General features: G+C 39.2%; 1 protein-coding gene across 2 annotated transcripts in view; it reads left to right on the top strand.

Moving 5' to 3' along the window:
• The window catches only part of LOC115212912 (phosphatidylserine decarboxylase proenzyme, mitochondrial-like), a 113,372-nt gene that overhangs the window by 27,872 nt on the left and 65,982 nt on the right, over nt 1-19,518 (top strand). The window lies entirely within an intron of this gene.

A 19,518-nucleotide genomic window follows, 5' to 3' on the forward strand; every position in this document is an offset into this window, starting at 1 on the left:
TATATTTTAAAAATAAATTGAAAGATATACAGAGCACCTCACCAGAAATATGGTAACGAAAGGGTTAACCTTGTCTTTCTACTGGATTAAATTACACTTGGACAAGACAATGAGGCTGTCATTGTGTAACCTTTCATTATTTAAAACCTTTTATCCCCATTTAAACATGGATGTTCTGTTAGAATAAATTATAATGTGGTAGATAACATATTGACTTTTGGAGCAAAATGCACTTTTGTTTATATTGCTAGTTGGGAGATAAATCCCTCCAACCTCCGGTGCCAGGATCTCCGGGTCATGTGATTTTGAGCTGCCTTGTTCTTGTCAATGATGGACGCTCAACTGCTAAAGATAGTAGTGATCCATACCCTACCAGATATATATAGAAAAACAGTGTCAGAACAGTTGCTGGTGTTGCTATTAGCCAGTGAGCTCGTTAAAAAATATATATTAATGACAAAGGCAGTATTAATACCTAGTGGTATAAATATTACCTCTCAGTATAATTATTGCCTCTGTTGCTAATATATATATTTTTTTAAACCTTTTATATGTATGTATCATTACAGCATGTGATGTGGTGGTCATCATCCCATAGAATGCTGACCAACATCTAACTGTTGTAATTTCCAGTTAAATAGCTTAACAATAGCATTTAAGCTTTAGCCCACTTGAATCTGTGTTAGTATAGATGACTGAGGGGATATTTTTAAGCAGTGAGATTGAACCAGGAACAATTTAGTTGGGAAGGAAACTTCTTACTGCACAGACATACCTACGCCTATATATGTGTGTGTGTGTGTATAAAAAATACAAACTGAGACAAGAATACAAAACATTTTGATGACGACACAAAAAACACGCATGGGACATTCAAAGCCTCCAATCTTCAGTCAAGAACTGGATCATCCTCGCAATTTCGGCTGATTAATCTTGAGATTGCTTCAATCTGGCCAGCCCCAAGGAAAAACTAAGCTAAGTGCATTAGATTCCTTGGAAGGAATATATATATATACTAGCAGTATCGCCCGGCGTTGCTCGGGTTTGTAAGGGAAATAACTATATAAGCATTTTTAGAGAGTTACTTCCCTTATAGATGCCAATTCGGGCTTTCTTAGCCATTTCTGTTTTGGTGTCTTCAAGCCATGAAGTCGTTGTTCTAAAAGAACGCTGGTCTCCTTGACAACGCTTTACCACGTTGATTTCCTTACACTCCCTTCCCCACAGCTTCACGAGGGAGGGAAGAAGGGGGAGAAGCAAACAGGTGCAGGTGTGACCATGGACGCTAACTCCGCCGCCATCGACATACGAAAAATTATGCATTAAAATGGAATAAAAAATGATGTTAAATTATTTTTAAAATCGTAGACTCATCGTAGACGCGCGCTAATACTCAGACGGGCTCGATATGAATCATGACTATAAGATACCCGAATTTGGTTAAACTGCACCGCAAAATGTGGGAGTAGTTAGGAATCTAAATCGAAGGGGACAGACACTCACACAACTACAGTTTTATTTATATAGATATATATATATATATAATAGAGGGTGTGTGTGTATGTGTGCGCGTGTGCATATGTTCCTTATGCATTTCAAAACCGAGTTGCTGATTTTGATGTATTGGGTATCAAAAGATTCAGTAGGTTTTTGGCTGCCAAATAAACTCTAGTTTCATTCACATATTTGCATTACGAAAATTTAACATTGTAATTTTTCTTTTAGTCACCAATTGTGCATTTCAGATGACTTCTTTTGGGGCTAACATTGTCACAGACAGTGGTTGGATGCCTACTTTCAAGGTCCAGGGACAAGTGTACCATCTTATTGGGTCGCTCCAGCCACTACAAAATTGCAAGCCTTCGTTCCTCCAAATTTCGAACTACAGTAGGAAACTTGATGTGCGGTTTGGCATTATTCCACCACCTGCAAACACTGACACTGACACTTTTGACAGGGACGTGTTGCTCAGTCTGCAAAACATGCTTCATGAGCACAACATCTATATTCGCAGTTTCAAATATGCCTTGCAAACAGCTCCTTCACCAAACTTCACCATTGTCATCGATGCTGACAAAAGACTTTCTGGGGAACACGTACGCCATTATAACGCTCCTTCGTGCAATGAAATAGCTGTACTTCTCCATGGTGAATAGCACAATAAGTGAGACATAGATATTCAAAGCTGTGACAGTGGTCTTCAATGTATTACTGAGACACATCGTTCATGCGACGCCCTGCAGTATCCCATTCTTTTTGCATACGGAGAAGACGGGTACCATTTTGGTATTCCTCAGCGCAAACCAAATGAGCCCCCTGCCATGACATCCAAAACTGTTTCATGTATGGCTTTCTACTCATACCGCTTCATGACGTAGCCTAATGATTTTAGCACTCTGCAGAGGTCACAGGAACTGTTTCACCAGTTTGCAGTTGACATGGCTGCAAAGATGGAGTCGGAGAGACTGGGCTTCATAAAATTGATTCAGAAGCAGCTGTGCTCAGACTCCTACATCCATTTGAGTGATGGCATCAGGAATGACACTGACCCAAGGAACATTGGCAAAATGTGCATTCTCCCCTCAACCTATATAGGGGCGCCACGGTACATGCACAAGTGAACACAAGATGCTATGACTTTCGTTCGGCATTATGGGCACCCCGATTTCTTCATCACGTTTACGTGTAACCCCAAGTGGGTTGAGGTAATGTGAGAACTTTTCCACAGCAGCAGTACTGCCATCAGCATGATATTATTGCCAGGGTTTTCAGGCAGAAGCTGGCTACGCTAATTGATTTAATCAAAAAAGGGCAGGTTTTGGGGCCTGTTAAGTGCCACATGTATACTGTTTAGTGGCAGAAGAGAGGGTTGCCATGCGCACATTTTGGTTTGGTTGGTCACCAAAATAGACCCTACAGTTCTAGATGACATCATCACAGCAGAAATCCCACACCCAACTGTTGACTGGCAGCTGTACGACATTGTGAAGGCACACATAGTGCATGGTCCTTGTGATCCCGGTTTTCAACAGCTCTCCTCATGCCACAAAGACCATGTGTGCACTAAACGATACCCAAAGAATTTCGTGGAGGAGACCCAGACTGGCGGTGACAGATATCCGCTGCATAGACGAAGGCGGCTTGAGAATAGGGGATTCACTATGACGTTATGGGATCATCAAGTTGATAATAGATGGGTGGTCCCATACTGTCCATTTCTGATGAAAATTTTCAACGCTCATATAAATGTGGAGTTCTGTCATTCACTAAAATCAGTAAAATACATATGTAAATATGTTATGAAGGTGTTGTAATGCTCTTTGCAAGGCTTTCTATCCAGTTGCAAATCGTTTGGTTGGGCATAAACTTATATCAATCTTTGCCTCAATAATCAGAATTGAGTAGAGTCATTAAGAGTACTTTAAAGCGATTAAGCTTCGAGCAACGCTGGGCACTTCTGCTAGTATGCTGTAAACAATATTATTCTAAAACTCAATAAAGTACATAAACATATTTATTGTTTATGTACTTTATTGATTTTTAGAATAATGTTTTTTATAGTGTATTCAGTTATTTTCTATATCGTGTGAATAACGTCCTTCACTATTGAATTGTTTAATAGAGGTTTTTCTCTAAATTATTTAGATATAAATATATATATATATAATATATATATATATATATATATATATATATATATATACTAGCATTATGACCCATCGTTGCCGGATCATAGTTCTAGTGCATGTATATATGTGTATATATATGTGTACATCTTATATATATATATATACATCTACACATAAAATACAAAATACAAAGTTATATCTTGATATCGCTAATTTTATTTTTAACTAGCAGTATCGCCCGGCGTTGCTCGGGTTTGTAAGGGAAATAACTATATAAGCATTTTTAGAGAGTTACTTCCCTTATAGATGCCAATTCGGGCTTTCTTAGCCATTTCTGTTTTGGTGCCATCGACACCCGAAAAATTATGCATTAAAATGGAATAAAAAATGATGTTAAATTATTTTTAAAATCGTAGACTCATCGTAGACATGCGCTAATACTCAGACGGGCTCGATATGAATCACGACTATAAGATACCCGAATTTGGTTAAACTGCACCGCAAAATGTGGGAGTAGTTAGGAATCTAAATCGAAGGGGACAGACACTCACACAACTACAGTTTTATATATATAGATATATAAAATAAATATATATATATCAGGTGATACACGAAGGAGTCATACCCAATGACTGGTGCAGCAGCATACTAGTCAACTGCTACAAAGGTAAAGGTGATGCCCTAGATACAAATAATTACAGAGGTATCAAGCTGTTGGATCAAGTAATGAAGGTTACGGAGAGGGTCATAGCCCAACTAATTAGAGAGAGAGTTAGTTTAGATGAGATGCAGTTTGGGTTCGTGCCAGGGAAAAGTACCACTGATGCTATATTCCTGGTAAGGCAGCTGCAGGAGAAATACCTAGCCAAAGATAAGCCCCTGTACCTGGCTTTCGTTGACATGGAGAAAGCTTTTGATAGGGTCCCCCGATCCCTTATCTGGTGGTCAATGAGGAAACTAGGGATAGATGAATGGCTGGTGAGGACTGTGCAAGCCATGTACAGAGATGCCGTAAGTAAGGTTAGGGTTGGCAACATGTACACAGAAGAATTCAAAGTAGAGGTTGGGGTCCACCAGGGTTCAGTACTCAGCCCCCTCCTATTTATCATAGTCCTCCAGGCAATTACGGAGGAATTCAAGACAGGTTGTCCCTGAGAGCTCCTCTATGCTGACGACCTTGCTCCTATTGCTGAGTCACTATCAGAACTGGAGGAGAAGTTCCAGGTGTGGAAGGAGGGTTTAGAATCGAGGGGCCTTAGAGTCAACCTAGCTAAAACCAAAGTACTAATAAGTAGGAAGGTAGACAATCCACAAATGTCTTCAGGAAGATGGCCCTGCTCGATCTGTAGAAAAGGTGTAGGTAGAAACTCTATAAGATGTACCCAGTGTAAGCTATGGACACATAAGAGGTGCAGCAATGTCAAAGGTAGGCTAATTGGGAAGATAGTTTTTGTATGTGGCAGATGCTCGGGAGCATTAACCTCCGAAAATCTGCAGAAAACAACTTCCGTCACTTTCCAGGGGGAAAAACTAGAAGTTGTTGATAGCTTCCGTTATCTAGGTGACCAAGTCAGTAGTGAGGGTGGGTGCGCTGAAAGTGTAACTGCTAGAATAAGAATAGCCTGGGCAAAGTTTAGGGAGCTCTTACCTCTGCTGGTGACTAAAGGCCTCTCGCTCAGAGTAAAAGGCAGACTGTATGATGCGTGTGTACGAATAGCCATGCTACATGGCAGTGAAACATGGGCCGTGACTGCTGAGGACATGCGTAAGCTCGTGAGGAATGAAGCCAGTATGCTCCGATGGATGTGTAATGTCAGTGTACATACTGGACAGAGCGTTAGCACCTCGAGAGAAATGTTGTACCTAAGAAGCATCAGTTGTGGTGTGCAAGAGAGACGATTGTGCTGGTATGGTCATGTGGCGAGAATGGATGAAGATAGGTGTGTGAGAAAGTGCCAATCCCTAGCAGTTGAGGGAACCCGTGGAAGAGGTAGACCCAGGAAAACCTGGGACGAGGTGGTGAAGCACGACCTTCGAACTTTAGGCCTCACTGAGGAAATGACCAGCGACCGAGACCTTTGGAAATATTCTGTACGTGAGAAGACCAGGCAGGACAAGTGAGCCCAGCCCACTTATGAATGCCTTTCCTCCCTTGGACACAAAGACCTGTTGAGGCAAGTGAAGTTGATATAGAACCTCATCCGACGACAGGCACCCATGCCAACCCCCTTTGCTTGTGAAGACATGTTGGGGCAAGCGAAATCGAAATCGAATTGAACCAGCCAGGATCCCTGGTCTGGTGGTACGTAAAAAGCACTATCCGACTCGTGGCCGATGCCAGCGCCGCCTCCACTGGCTTCCGTGCTGGTGGCACGTAAAATACACCGATCCGACCGTATGACAGGCACCCATGCCAACCCCCTTTGCTTGCGAAGACATGTTGGGGCAAGCGAAATCGAAATCGAATTGAACCAGCCAGGATCCCTGGTCTGGTGGTACGTAAAAAGCACTATCCGACTCGTGGCCGATGCCAGCACCGCCTCGACTGGCTTCCGTGCCAGTGGCACAAAATACACCGATCCGACCGTGGCCGTTGCCAGCCTCGCCTGGCACCTGTGCAGGTGGCACGTAAAAAGCACCCACTACACTCACGGAGTGGTTGGCGTTAGGAAGGGCATCCAGCTGTAGAAACACTGCCAGATAAGACTGGAGCTTGGTGCAGCCTTCTGGCTTCCCAGATCCCCGGTCGAACCGTCCAACCCATGCTAGCATGGAGAACGGACGTTAAACGATGATGATGATGATGATGATAAATATATCTCGCTGACTTCACACATCAGCAAAGTCATGAAACAGATAGTCAGAAAGAAACTAATCGCATTCCTTGAGGAAAATAACTTGCTGAGTGATACCCAGCATGGTTTTCGACCAGGTTAGAGCTGCCTGACCCAGCTCTTACAACATTATGACTGGGTGTTGAGGCAGTTACTCAACAAATCAAATGTGGACGTAATCTACCTTGATTTTGCAAAAGCTTTTGACAAGGTGGATCATGGTATGATATGCCACAAACTGCGTGACCTCAGCATAGCTGGAAAACTTGGAGTGTGGTTACATGACTTCCTGAAAGATAGGAGTCAGGCAGTAGTGGTTAATGGAGCCACCTCTATGAACACACAAATAGTGAGCGGTGTTCCACAGGGCACTGTCTTGGGACCACTGCTTTTTATAGTGGCCCTCTCAGATATGCCCTCAAATGCCCGGATAGCCACTCTCGCAAGTCTCGCAGAAAATACAGAACCCCAGCAATGTTGCACACCTGCAGCAGGAGTTGGACTCAATCTACAGATGGGCTGAGGATAATAATATGCAGTTTAATGCTGAAAAATTCCAGGCCCTGCGCTACCAGCATCCAAAACTGAATATTAAACTTACAGGATATACCGGTCCACAGGGAATTTCAATCCCACAGCCTAAGTCTGTGAGGGACCTGGGTATCGACATGACTGATGATACCTCTTTCCAAGTGCACATTACCAGGATGGCGACAAAGTGCAGACGACTGGCTGGGTGGATCCTAAGAACATTCAGAACCAGAGATAAGGAGACCATGATGGTCCTCTGGCGGACATTCGTCCTCAGCCGCCTGGATTACTGCTCACAGCTATGGTCACCCACCAGTGTAAAATTAACAGCGGACCTTGAAGCAATCCAGAGAAGATTCACAAAGAAGATCGTCTCTTTGCAACAGCTCAGCTACTGGGAAAGGTTGAAACAACTAAGACTCTACTCCCTGGAGAGAAGACGGGAGAGGTATGCAGTAATATATGTCTGGAAGATCCTGGAAGGAATTGTGCTAAATTTTGGCATTGTAAGCTACACCAATGCTAGAACGGGACGACACTGCATAGTGCCAAAGATCCCAGCAACGCCTTCACGCTTCAGGACTAGCTTCTGCAACAGCCTGGGTTTCAAGGACCCACAGCTTTTTAATATTCTCCCAAAGAGTCTGAGGAACTTGCACAAAGTAGATGTAGCGGTTTTTAAATCAAAGCTGGACATCTTCCTGTCGAGAGTCCCAGATGAACCTACCTCACAGCAAGAGGTGCAAATGAGAGTAGCTATATCAAACTCCATTCTTCACTAAATGCCACATATTAGACGAGGTTCTTCGCAATAACAGTGTAGCACAAAACGGTGGTGGCCGCAGCTCTGAGCTGAAACTAGAGAAAAAAAAAATATATATATATATATATATATATATATATATATATATATATGAAACTCAGAGTAACAGGTTTTGTTGAATTTTCTGCTGCTTTAAATAAAGTATATATATATATATATATATATATATATATATATACATATATTTATATATTTATTTATATATATATACACATATATTTATATATTTATTTATATATATATATATGCATATATTTATTTATTTATATATATATATATATATATATATATATATTTATATACTTATTTATATATATTATATATTTATATACTTATATATATATATCTATATATATATATTTATATACTTATTTATATATATATATATCTATATATATATTTATATACTTATTTATATATATATATATATATATTATATATTTATATATACATATATTTATATATTTATATATTTATATACTATTTATATATATATATATATATATATATTATATATATATATATATTTATATACTTATTTATATATATATAATATATATATATATATATATATATATTTATATATTTATTTATATATATATATTTATATATATAATATATTTTATATATATATATTTATATATTTATTTATATATATATATTTATATATTTATATATATATATTTATATATATATATATTTATATATATATTTATATATATATATTTATATATTTATTTATATTTATATATTTATATATACATATATTTATATATATACTTATTTAGATATATATATATATGTACTTATTTATATCTATGTATATATATATCTATATACTATGGTCTTTTTCCAATTTTCCTCTACCAAATCAACTCACAAGGCTTCAGTCGGCCCGAGGCTGTAGTGGAAGACACCCAAGGGGTCACGCAGTGGGGCTAAACCCAGAACCATGCTGTTGGTAAGCAAGTTACCTACCACATAGCCAATCTTGCACTCATATATGTGTGTGTGTGTATATATATATATACATACACGTGCGCACATGCACGCACGCACACACACATACACACACACACACACACACACACACACACACACACACACACACACACACACACACACACACACACACACATATATCCATACAGGGGTTGGACAAAATAATGGAAACACCTAGCATCATAATTTTGAAATATCTATAAAACTGTCAAAAGCTTGTTTATTTTAATTTTTTTTTTATTCATTATTGGTGTTGCTTAATATGTTTTGCTAAAATTGCTGTTTCTTTTGAGATATCATCAGAAAAAGGCCATTAAAATTCATTAAAGTGATAGATCTATTGGACTTTCAAAGAAGTCAAATTGTTGGGGCTCATATGGCAGTCGCTAGTTTAACGAAAACTGCCGAAATGTATCAAGAAGTACTGTCTTGAAAGTAATGACAGCCTTTGAGAAAGAGGAAAAAACCTCCTCATCAAAACAAAACTCCATAAGAAAACCAAAACTTTCAGATAGGGACCGTCAGACTCTTACATGAATGGTTAGAAAGAATCAAAAAAGTATAGCTCCCAAAATTGCTGCAGAGCTTAATAATCACCCCGAGAACCCAGTTTCTACAAAAACTGTTCACCAGGAGCTGCACAAAGCCCAATTTCATGGGAGGGCTGCAATCAGAAAACCACCAGTTTCAAAAGGAAACGTTGCAAAGCGTTTAGAGTGGATTAAAAACCTACAGAATTGGTCCCTATAACAGTGGAAGAATGTTATTTTCTCGAACAAGTCATCCTTTAGCTTATTTCTGACCACTGGCCAAGTATATGTGTGGAGACAGCCAAAAGAAGCATTTGACCCAGACCGCCTTCTTCCATCTGTTAAGCATGGAGGAGGATGTACGATGATCGTGAGGGCCTATATCTTGGAAATCTGCTGGCCCAATGGTTTCCCTTCATGTCAAAATTCATAGTCAAGACTAAGCATTTTAACTGATCAAATTCATCCTATGCTTGCAAAACTGTTTCTGGAGAGAAACGCAATCTTTCAGGATGGTAATGCACCAATTCACACAACTAAAGTTGTTGCTGAATGGCACGAAGAACATTCTAGTTAAGTTGAACATCTTATCTGGCCACCACAGTTCCCAGATCTCAATATTATTGAACATTTATGGAGCATTTTAGAAAAACAAGTAAGGAGTCGATATCCTCCACCATCATCACTACAAGAACTGGAGACTGTTTTAGCTGAAGAATGGACAAAAATTCCTTTGGAAACAATTCAGACTTTGTACAAGTTCATACCTCATAGAATTCAAGCTGTAATTACTATCAAAGGTGGTCCTACCCCATATTAAAATAAATTTGCTTGAAATTTTAAGGTGTTTCTTTTATTTTGTTCAACCCCCGTATATAGAGTCTTTTGCTACAAAGGTGATTTTCCATTTTTAAATCCTTAAAAATGTTTCAGCTCAAAGGCCGCGGCCATGCTGGGGCACCACTGCCCTTGTTTAAAATTCTTTTCCTCTTTGGTTGTAATGTCACTTTCAGTGCCCCCAAATCATTGTCACATATAACTGTCTCATCACACACCATCTATATGTCTTTTTGTCTGTTGTGTGTCCATCTGCTGCTCTACCCATCTGGTTGTTTCTCCAGCTACCTTCACTCTGTCTCTTTTTTTGCTGCAGGCTCATTGTCACATATAAGTGCCACTTCTCACACCATCTGTTTTCCGTCCTTCAGTTTGGCCACTTTAGACAACCTCCACTTGTTCACCCACCTCCCTGTCTAGCTGCATTTACTCTATCTCCTCTCTTATTCTGAGCTGGGTCATTGTCAAATATCCAGACCATCCTCTGGTTTGTATATTTTATATTTTCTCTGTTTCTTCCACTTGTTCTCTCTCTCTCTCTCTCTCTCTAGATTCATTTGTCACGCATGTCAGTCTCTTTGTAGATCATCTCTCTCTATATACTTCTATTTTATCTTTCTTTGTTCCCCCTCTTTCTCATTCTACCTCACTCTCACTTACAGTCACTCCTCAAGTTCAAAGTCACAATCACATGTCTAACTATTTGTAACTTTCTCTCTCTCTCTCTCTGTTTCTCTATCTGTCTAATTCTGTTTCTCTCAATTCCTCTATTCTCTCCCCCTCCCCTCATCCATCCCCTCCCCCTCTTTCTGTCCATCCTTCCTCATTGTCACACATCTGGCGTTTTCTATAGGCATCCATTTTTAGCTTTCACTCTGTCTCTGTCTCTCATTGTCTTTCACTCTCTTTCTACCCTTGCTATAGTCTGCTTTTCTCTGTATATTTTCTTTCTCTGACACTTGTGTCTTTCACAAGGTGAAGGTCCATGTAACCAACGCAACCATGAATTCTTGCTGCTACTGCAGGTGTTATTGCAAGAGATATGGAGAGAGAGTTTTCACTGATCATTAGTGTGCAGTGCGGCACTTTCACATTTCTCAATACTGGTTTTTCTTTAGATCTATCATTTATGAGAAATTTTTTTTTTTTTGTAGCTTTATTTCTTTTATCTAGATTGGCATTGAATTTATAATTTATTTCCTCATTTGCTTTAATTATTCCATGCACAGGCTTGGCAGTATGCATAAGAGAATTATGTGGTTTCAAGCTTCATTTCTCTCTAAAACTTTAAGCACATGTCTTCTATCAAAACCTCAAATCAGCCAAAGCTTTGTGAGTGAAATTTAGTAGATGGAAACTGTGCAGATTCCAGTTGGAGGAACTGATACTGTTTTTGGGTGGGAGACTTTATCCACTGTTCAGTTCAACAACCATCATTTGACCCTTGGGTATCTTTAGTAAAGTTCACTCTTTAGCAAGCATGTAGGTCAGATCTCATGGTTTGATAATAACTTCCTCTCTTTCTCTTGTTTTAGGGGCTCTGTTAGCAAAATATAGATGGTCATTAGTGCTACCTTTCTCTCCTGGACTAAGTGGCTGAATAGTAAAAGAAATCTAAAAACTTAACATTATATTTTCCCAATTATTCTCATCCCTTAGTCTTGTAGTTTATAAAATCTTTATTGGATTTTGCACTTCCTCTATAGATTGTTGGAAAACTTTAGCTACAGTTCTTCCAAACTTTAGCTACAATTGTTAATAGCGTGAACTTGCTCTTGGAAGTCATCTATTTACTGCTTGCTTCCTTCATCATGATTTGCAAAAGGCTCTAGTTTCACACTCATTTCAATGGTTTGTGTTAGGGGTAGCATTTAAAACTTTAAAAAAATAAATGATAATTTCAATTAGTCATTTAGACATGGTTTTTCGAAACCAACAAAAATTTGAAAACATTAGAAATTTTTGTTGTTTCATCATCATCATCATCGTTTAACGTCCGCTTTCCATGCTAACATGGGTTGGACGGTTCCACTGGGGTCTGGGAAGCCAGGAGGCTGCACCAGGCCCAGTCTGATCTGGCAGTGTTTCTACAGCTGGATGCCCTTCCTAATGCCAACCACTCTGTGAGTGTAGTGGGTGCTTTTTACATACCACTGGCACGGTGCCAGGCGAGGCTGGCAACGGCCACAATTGGTTGGTCCTTTTTACATGCCACCGGCACGGAGGCCAGTCGGAGCGATGCTGGCAACAGCCACCTTCGGATGGTTCTTTTATGTGCCACTGGCACTGGTATCACAACTACAATTTCCATTGATTTTGAGCGATTTCGATTTCGATTCCGATTTCACTTGCCTCAACAGGTCTTCGCAAGCAAATCATTGTTATCTAATGTCTACCTTCCCATTCTTGCATGAGCCAGATGGAATTTGTTGAGACAAATCTTCTATGGTTGGATCCCCTTTCTGTTGCTAACTTCATCTATTTCCAAGCAAGGTACTATTAACTCCCATTACCAGAACTGTTTCCATGGAAGACTGAAAATGAGCAGCATCACTTGTATGATGGTGATACTCATTTACAACCATCAAGACAAGGGTAAACACGCACGCACACGCACACACACACACACACACACAACACACACACACACACACACATAGAGGTGCAGGTATGGCTATATGGTAAGAAGCTTGCTTCCCAACTACATGGCTCCATGTTCAGTCCTACTGTGTGGCACCTTGTGCAAGTGTCTTCTACTATAGCCTCAGGCCAACTGAAACCTTGTGAGTGGATTTGGTTGAAGGAAGCTGAAAGAAGCTTATATATATACATATATATATATATGTGTATATATATACATGTATACATATGTGTGTATATATACATATATATATGTGTGTGTGTGTGTGTATGTTTGTGTGTATCAGTGTTTGTCTTCCCCTCTCCCCCATGCACCATCACTTGACTACTGATGCTGGTGTGTTTATGTCACTGTAACTTAGTGGCTCAGCGAAAGAGCCCGATAGAATAAGTACTAGGCTTACAAAGAATAAGTCCTAGGGGCAATTTCTTCAACTATAACCGTTTAAGGTGCTGCTTGAGCATGAGCACAGTCAAATAACTGAAACAAGTAAAAGAATTAAAAGAAATATATAATATATGAAATTGTAGTCATGGCCAATCCAGTGTGATGTAACTGGCCCCTGTTGCTGGTGGTATATAAAAAGCATCCTTTGAACTTTGGGCCTCATAGAAGCAGTGACAAATGTCCGAGACCTTTGGCAATATACCATGCTTGAGAAGATCTGTCAAGCCAAGTGTGATTGTAGTTGTGGTTGATGCCAGTGTTAGATAACTGGCACCCATGCCGGTGGTACATAAAAAGCACCCACTACACTCTTGGAGTGGTTGGCGTTAGGAAGGGCATCCAGCTGTAGAAACCATGCGAAATCAGATTGGAACCCCAGCTTACCAGTTTTCAGTCAAACCATCCAGCCCATGTTAGCATGGAAAATGGACATTAAAATTTGATGATGATGATATATATATATACACACACATACACCTTTGGTTTCATTCTACCACATCCACTCACAACACTCTGGTTGGATCAGGGCTATAGTAGAAGATACTTGCCCAAGGTGCTACATAGTGGGACTGAGCTTCTAAAACCACACGCCTGCATCTGTGTCTTTATATTTCGGTTAAACGTGCTAGTTTTGTTTGATCATCCTAATGAGTATATTGTCCTAACTAACAAAGAATGTGTCTTTCTGGTCCTTACAATTGATTTTTAGAAACACAATGCCTGAGATACCTAGAGGAGCAGAAATGAGGTTGCAAGCTTACAAGAAAAAACAAACAAAAAAAAAAACTCCCAGAGTTGCTTCATTTGATTTACTCCAATAATCTAAAAAAAAGAGAAAAAAATGTTAAAGTACAAGAAGTTAGTTGCTAGCTTGCTGGCTAGCTAGCTAGGTTCACCGACTTTGTTGAGTGAAACTCTGACGTCACCCTATACAACAGGATACACCACTGAATTACTCCATAATAAATAATGTAGGTGACCATCACAATAATGTAGTTGATCATAAAAATAATCATAAGCATCAGTCACAGCATCATTATCACTACGTGCAGTGTATTCCTCTTCTCTTTTGAAGCGGTTGCACTGGGAAAACACATGTATTGATCCCAAAATATAGATTGGTGAACCTAGATTAGATGTTAATCAGAGTAACATGAGGCTATGGCAAACAGTGGTGGTGTAGTTTTTTTAGTTGTTTAATTTGAAGTTGTTGTTTGAAGTTTTGCTCCAGGTCAATCTTCATGGTAGCAGACCTATGATTAATGGCATTCCAGCTATGGCCATACATCTTTTTGAATATCAGGGACTTCATTGTCCAAAGTATACACAAAGAGCATAAAGTGTGATTTAAGGGAGATTTGACTGTTATTTCTGGCGTGAGGGACTCACTTGTTTGCTTGAGTTTGATGTTAGTAATGAGGACTATATTATCATTATTTAAGGTCCACTTTTCCATGCTTGCATGGCTTAGAAGGAATTTGTTAAGGCAGATTTTCTATGAATACTCTTTCTGTTGCCATGGTTCACCTTTTCCAAACAAGGTAATATTTACCATAGCAACACATTTCTTTTTATAGAAGACAGAAAATGAACGACATTGTCTGTATGATGATGATGCTTGTTTACACCCATCACATGATGTCAGGACAAGGGTGCATGCACACGCACACACACACACACACAATTGGTTTCTTTTAGTTTCTCTCTACCATATCCACTCATGAAGCTTTTGTCTGCCCGGAGCTATAGTAGAAGACATTTGCCCAATGTGCCAATCAGTGGGACTGAACCTGTAACCACATGGTTTGGAAGCAAGCTCCTTAACCACACAGCCACGCTTGCATACTCTTTACTCTTTTACTCGTTTCAGTCATTTGATTGTGGCCATGCTGGAGCACCGCCTTTAGTCAAACAGATCGACCCCAGGACTTATTCTTTGTAAGCCTAGTACTTATTCTATCAGTCTCTTTTGCCGAACTGCTAAGTTGCAGGGACGTAAACACACCAGCATCGGTTGTCAAGCGATGTTGGGAGGACAAACACAGACACACAAACATACATACACACACACACATACATATATATATATATATACATATATATATACGATGGGCTTCTTTCAGTTTCTGTCTACCAAATCCACTCACAAGGCTTTGGTCAGCCCGTGCTATAGTAGTTGGACTGAACCCGGAACCATGTGGTTCATAAGCAAACTACTTACCACACAGCCACTCCTACGGCACTCCTACACATGCGTAAAATCTGAATAAACAAATTCACGACACAACATCCTGTTCATTTGATCAGTTCTAATGTTATTATTCAGTAACTACAATAATTATTTCATTAATTATAGCCCAGCCTGTTAAGAGTATTGACCCAAATTGGATCTCAGTTTAATTTTGAAAGCATCACAAAGACAAATTCGTCAACTTAAGGAATATTTGATAAAATGTTCATGAATATATGATTCACAATAAGCCATAGGGCATAAGAGCCACAACACATCATTTATTACACAACAAAAACTGAGGAATAGTTTTCCAAGTAAACTATCAAATGATAATTTTATTAAATATTTGAAAAAATTGTTTTCCATTAAATATTTTTCAGAAAGTTCTATGAAGATAAGTAATTTTCCGAAATGGATTGCAATGGTAAAAGTTTGGGAACAACTTAAGGAATGTAGTCAGCAGAACCATGCTTGACAAAATCAGAATTTAGAAATGCTGATTTTTGAGCTGTTTAGTTCTGAAAGTGTTCTGCCAATGTGTGAATTATTTTTTCATTGGAATTGTTAGTGTAGTTGTCTCATGATCGTCTTAATTTTCACTTTTCCGTACTTGCAATGAGTTGGATGGGATTTGTTGAGGTGAATTTTCTACAGCAAGATGCCGTTCTTATTGCCAACTCTCACTTGTTTCCAAGTAAGGTAATATTTCCCCTTGACCAGATATGTTTTCAAAGAAGATTGAAATGGAAAGATACTGTTTCCATGACTGTTGCACAGACAATAATGCACCCCAGTTCCTCATGCAGGTGAGCAGCACACTATAACTACCAAAATGTATTCTAACAGAAATAAGCGAAACAGATGAAAAAACAAGGTGCCTCTTTTAACAAATCACCTGATGAGACACATCTGCACCGATGATGTACCATATCTGTTTGAACAGCATTTTACCCTTGAAGCAATGGTACACAATGGGTCAAAGTGATCATAGTGAATAATAAAGAGTCTCATGAATTCCATTTTCTTTCTCCCATTTATATCTAAAGGAGATTTTAAAAGACATTTTAAGATCCACAAAGATCAGAACTTAACTGCAGCTCTTGGTGGTCCAAATCACATATGCAATATATGTGGGTGTCTTTTCAATACATTGTCTGGTTTAAAAAGCCACATCAGATGCCATTATGGATCTAAGATGTAAGTATATACAGACAAGGAAATAATTTTATTCTCAAATGCAGGATAATGCTAATTATATAGCATGAACAGGATAAACTATCCATATTTTGCGGAAAATCTGTCGGTGGCCAGCCATGAGACTCGAACTCACATCCCTGTAATTACGCATCAAGAATCATAGGGGTGTAAGTCTGAGGCTCATGGCTGGCTGCCAACAGATTTTTCTGTAAAATATAGATAGCTTATTCTGTTCATGCTTTATTATTAGCATTATACTCTGTGTTTGAGAATAAAATTATTTCCTTTTCTGTATCTTTCAATACATCTCAACGCTTCTAAAGCAAACTTTGTTTGTTGACTTTCAACGTAAGTTGAATTTAACGCACAATAACATCTTAATATATATATATATATGATAGACTTTCCTGTCGTTAGATGACATATGATAGTTCGACAATTTCTTACTGAACAACCACACAGATTATTTGTTTATAGTGATCAAATGTTTGTGTAGACACAAGCTCACTCCCTCCATTGGATTGACATTACCTGCACAGGTGCAATGGGTGTCACATGTCAGATGTCGAAATGCTCGCAGAGCAATGTGAAATGAAGTTTTTTCCTCGTGAACACAACTCAATGCCCAGTCTGGGAATCGAACCCACAATCTCACAATCACAAGTGCAACACTCTAACCACTAAGCTATGCACCTTCACACACACATATATACACGCACTCATGCCTTCACATACATGCTTTCACATATACACGCACTCATGCCTTCACATACATGCTTTCACATATACACACATACACACACAGTGGAATTCTTTCACTTTCTGTCTACTTCTCACAAGGCTTTAGCCAACTGGGGCTATAGTATGTGGTCTGATCAATAAATATCCGGACTGTTGCCATAGTAACGATGCTAAAGCACGGAGAGTGAAGCTGCTTGGTGCAGATTGGATCTTGAACTCTGCTGTGCATGTGTACTAAGTTTTAATGTTCTAGCTCACTTTCACTGTTTGCAGCAGTGCTTGGAAGGAATGTGTGTGGCATGTGATCATTGTATTGACCATGACAGAGGAAGTTGAGCAGAGATTCTGCATCAAATTTTGCCAAAAGCTTGGTGATACCTGCTCAGAGGCCTATGCAAAGTTTCCAAAAAGTTTTCATCATTCTCGACACAATCAGAGAGATCTTGTACTACTGAAAGCCCAAGTGTCGTTTTGGTCAGCTGAAAGCAGTTTGGGCACAAACTTGGTAGACACACATCTCATACCCAAATCTTCAGTGGTAATGGGCTGAACTGAACTGTAACTAATCTACACCTTCTCTGATAACTCACGGATCGTGATTTGACGATTTCCCCTCACAGTTGCACGCACGTCTGTGATGTTTTTCTCAGTTCTGCTGGTTGCCGGTCTCCTAGAATGTTTGGCAATATCAACATTTTTGCAGCCATCTTGGAAACGTCTGAACCACTCGTACACTTGTGTGCAGCTCATACACTCCTCTCCATACACTTTCTGCAACTTTGCATAGACCTCTGAGCAGGTATCGTTATGACAAGTTTCTCTGTCATTACCAGTGCAACAATCACATGCTACACACCTTTATTTCAAGCACTGCTGTAAACAGTGGAAATGAGCTGGAATGTTAAAACTTAGAGTGCATGCATAGCAGAGTTCAAGGTCAATCTGTGCCAAGTGGCTTTACATTGCATGCTTTAGCTTAGTTACTATGGCAACAGTTCAGATACTTATTGATCACACCTCGTAGAAGACAACACTTGTCTAAGATGCTATGCAGTGGGACTGAACCTGAAACCATGTTGCTGGGAAGCAAACTTTCTTACCACACAACCATGCCTATGCCTATTCATAATTCAGGACTTTAAATATATCGTCTCATATTTTAAGTAAAAGAGATTTATCTGAAAAGAAACGTGTCAGGTCAGTCTTGCTTCATTTAAAAATCTGTCCCTGGTAATCATAAATGTCATAAACATCTGTAGTGAATTCTATTGTTAATACAAATGTTTAAGCCATAAAACTTATCTTTTGAGGTGAAACAGTTTTTTTTTGTTTTTAATATTTACATCAACACTACATTCCTTTGATTTCTTATCTTCATTGGGGGGTCTTCTTCCTGAATGTATGCATAATATATATCAAATTTAAATAACATAAAAATATGTAGTATTACTTATATATGCATCAGTGATGTAGTGGATTGAAGTATTAGTTGAACCAATTCTACTATATGGCTCAGAAACCTGGACGCTATCAAAGAAGCTTGAGAGGCGGTTGGATGGAACCTACACTCGCCTCCTTATGAGAGCTCAAAATTTCTCGTGGAAGCATCATCCAACCAAAGTATAAATATATGGGAAACTACCACCTGTGTCATCTCTTGTGAAAGGTAGGAGAGTCCAGTTTGCTGGACATTGTTGTAGAGCTGAAAACAAGGCAATTTCTACTCTTCTCCTCTGGAAGCCATCTGCTCGCGATACCAGAGGGCGCACACTCTCCTACCCTGATGTAATCTCCAGGGATACAGGCATCCAGCAACAGGACCTCCGTAATGCCATGATGGACCGTGAAGTCTAGTGTAGCATGGTAAATTCCATTGTCTCAACCACGGTCGAACAATGATGATGATGATGATTATTAATCTTAATTTAGAAATAAAAGTTCAAAACAAATCTAGTACAACATCATCATCATCATCATCATCATCATTTAACATCCGCTTTCCATACTAGCATGGCTTGGACGATTTGACTGGCGAACCAGATGGCTGCACCAGGCTCCAATCTGATCTGGTAA

This window comes from Octopus sinensis, linkage group LG6 (assembly GCF_006345805.1).
Source record: "Octopus sinensis linkage group LG6, ASM634580v1, whole genome shotgun sequence".
Taxonomy (NCBI): domain Eukaryota; kingdom Metazoa; phylum Mollusca; class Cephalopoda; order Octopoda; family Octopodidae; genus Octopus; species Octopus sinensis.